Source organism: Pongo pygmaeus, chromosome 2 (genome assembly GCF_028885625.2).
Source record: "Pongo pygmaeus isolate AG05252 chromosome 2, NHGRI_mPonPyg2-v2.0_pri, whole genome shotgun sequence".
NCBI lineage: Eukaryota > Metazoa > Chordata > Mammalia > Primates > Hominidae > Pongo > Pongo pygmaeus.
In genome coordinates this window covers 79,260,498-79,263,870 of record NC_085930.1, presented here as the reverse complement: position 1 = coordinate 79,263,870, position 3,373 = coordinate 79,260,498, and the positions used below count along the sequence as shown (strand labels likewise).

General features: G+C 42.8%; 1 pseudogene; it reads left to right on the top strand.

Moving 5' to 3' along the window:
* The first annotated feature begins 2,103 nt into the window (after positions 1–2,103).
* On the top strand, positions 2,104–3,133 carry LOC129032876 (aldo-keto reductase family 1 member B1-like; annotated as a pseudogene).
* Positions 3,134–3,373: the final 240 nt, after the last annotated feature.

Genomic DNA, 3,373 nt, shown 5'->3' with positions numbered 1-3,373 from the left:
TCAACAGATGAACAGATGAAGAAAATGTGATACATATACACAATGGAGTACTATTCAGCCATAAAAAAAGAATGACACCCCATCATTTGCAACAACATGGATGGAACTGGAGGTCACTATGTTAGGTGAAATAAGCCAGGCACAGAAAGACAAACATCACATGTTCTCACTTATTTGTGGGATCTAAAAATCAACTCACTGATATAGAAAATAGAGTGATGGTTACCAGAGCCTAGGAAGGGTAGTGAGGGGGCACCGGGAGTATTTGAGTACAAAAAACAATAGTTAGAAAGAATAAATAAGACCTAATATTTGATACCACAACTGGGTGATGATAGTCAATAAAAATTGTAAATTTTAAAATAAAAAAATTATAATTGGATTATTTGTAACACAAAGGATAAATACTTGAATGGATAGATAGCTCATTTTCCATGATGTGATTATCACGCATTGCCTGCTTCTATCAACACATTTCATGTACTCCATAAGTATATACACTTACTATATATCCATAAAAATTAAAAATAAAACATTTTTTTAAATGCACTGAAATTTCCTCCAGATGTCTAATCTCCACCTGCCCTAAACAAATTATTCTCTCCATTAGTGATACCATGTCTCTTCCCTCTTCCTGACACAGCTGCCAAAAGTCTTTTCGGCTGTTCTCAGCTCCTGTGCTCAACTTATATACCTCACTTGGCCAAATAAATGCATTGTATTCAACTCTAAGAGCAAACTTTTATTTTTTTCCTTACGTGTGCCCTTAAAAGATCTCACTTCCCACTCTATCCAAACTTAACAAAAACATTCACCTGCAAAAACCACTTCCTTGGTGATGACTTTGCTGCTAAGAAAATAAAATTTCCTCCATGTTGTTATGTTTATATTGTCTACTATTTAAGTAGACCAAACAGAATTTGATTAGGTTTTTTGAGACATAGGGTTGGGGTCTTTGTTGAAGTTAGCACCTTAGCTCATGGGCTATAATAATAAGGTGTGGGTGCTAATATATCACAAACTATAATATATTTGCAACTACATCTTATTTCAGAAAAGGATGTTGTTTTGGGAAGCAGTGAGTCAGCAGAACACTGAACACAAGGCAAAGGAAAGGAGATTTCATCCCCACTTTCAAACGGAAGTTCGTAACATTCCTGAATTATCCACAAAGAGGGCTGCCAACGTGGAATCAATTAAGAGTCTCCCATTGGGGTGCAACTGGAGGGAGTAAGATCTTCAAAACTGTATTTTCATTAGTAAAGCCGAGAAACCGGCTTCAGGAAGGTGGCTGGCTTGGCTAGTAGGCCAGGAGGAGAGCAGAAGGGCAAAGTGTGGGAGAAGGTGTAAAAGTCAAGCTTTGCCATTTTGCCAAGCTCCCCTTTGAACAGAGCCAGAGGGTGTGAAATCAGAAAGCTTAAGAAAGAAAGGAGAAACCAGTTCTCCTTTCCTGCACTCTTTGCAAAGGTAGTACCATCAACCCACTCTCAACAAGTCTTCATTACAACAGAATGTCCTCTGCAGGTCAAGTTCAGTGACCACAAACGTCCTCATCACAAGAGATTTCCAGTCTTAAGAAAGGCAGTGGGTGGACATTAGAAAATTCTACTATACCCATTTACTCCAAAAACGCAACCAATGCCTTAGATCCCTGCAACTCCAAATGTGGTACCCACACCAGCAACAGCAGAGTTAGAAATGCAGAATCTTGGACTGCATTCCGGGCCCACTGAATCAGAAACTGATTTTAACAACACCCCCATGTGATTTATATGAACACTAAAATGGTAGAATTGACTTAAAGCAATTATGCTCAAACTTTGCACATTACAATCACCTGGAGAGGTTTTTACACATCTCTAATGCAGGCAGTACTCTATACGATGTATCTCAATTATCAGTATTTTAAAAACCCAAGTGATTCCAGTATGCAGCCAATTTTGAGGAACCATGACTTAAAGATAACAATAACAATATTTGTATTCGAATGAAAACTTTCCCCAAACTTTGCATTACTAATTACCACTTGGGTTTTCCTGATAACTCAGATATTAAAAATTTCAATGTATGGTTCCGGGCGGGGGTCTGGGGAGTGCGGCAGCCATGGCAAGCCACCTTGTCCTCACCTACAGCACCAAGATGCCCATCCTGGGGCTTGGCACCTGGAAGTCCCCTCCAGGCTAGGTAACCAAGGCTGTGAAGGTGGTGATCGATGTCAGGTACTCCATATCGACTGCGCCTACGTGTACCAGAATGAGAATGAGGTAGGGGTAGCCATTCAGGGACAGCTTAGGGAGCAGGTGGTGAAGCATGAGGCTCATCAGCAAGCTGTGGTGCACATACCATAAGAAGGTCCTGGTGAAAGGAGCCTGCCAGAAGACGCTCAGCAACCTGAAGTTGGACTACCTGGACCTCCATCTTATTCACCGGCTGACCAGCTTTAAGCCTGGAAAGGAATTTTTCCCATTGGATGAGTTGGACAACGTGGTTCCCAATGACACCAACATTGTGAACACATGGGCAGCCATGGAAGAGCTGGTGGATGAAGGGCTGGTGGATGAAGAGCTGGTGAAAACTATTTGCATCTCCAACTGTAATCATCTCCAGGTGGAGAGGATCTTAAAGAAACCTGGCTTAAGGTATAAGCCGGCAGTTAACCAGATTGAGTGCCACCTGTGCCTCACTCAGGAGCCATTAATCCAGTACTGCCAGTCCAAAGGCATCTTGGTGACCACCTATAGCCCCCTTGGCTCTCCTGACAGACCCTGGGCCAAGTCTGAGGCCCCTTCCATCCTGGAGGATCCCAGGATCAAAGTGATCGCAGCCAAGAACAATAAAACCTCAGCCCAGATTCTCATCCAGTTCCCCCAGGCAGAGGAACTTGGAGGTGATCCCCGAGTCTGTGACACCAGAATGCATTGCTGAGAACTTTAAGGTCTTTGACTTTGAACTGAGCAGCCAGGATATGACCACCTTACTCAGCTACAACAGGAAGTGGAGGGTCTGTGCCTTGGTGAGCTGTGCCTTCCACAAGGACTACCCCTTCCAAGAAGTTTTTAAGCTGTGGATGCCTGCTTATCCCCAAGTGACCTATACCTGTGTTTCCTATCTCATTTTTTTCTTGCAACTGTAGTATGGCCTGGCCTGTGTCACTCAGCAGTGGGACAGCAACCTGCAGAGCAGCCAGCAAGGGCTTGTCTAGGTTGATGTTGGAACTGAAGAGCAGTGTTAGTAGAGCAGAAGTCTCTTCTAGTTTGCTTTGTTCTTTTTGCCCCTCTGGGGAAAGTATAACCTGAATACCCTTTTCTGACCAAAGGGAAGCAAAATATACCAGGTCAAAATAGTGCCACTAACAGTTAAGGTTGTTTTTTTT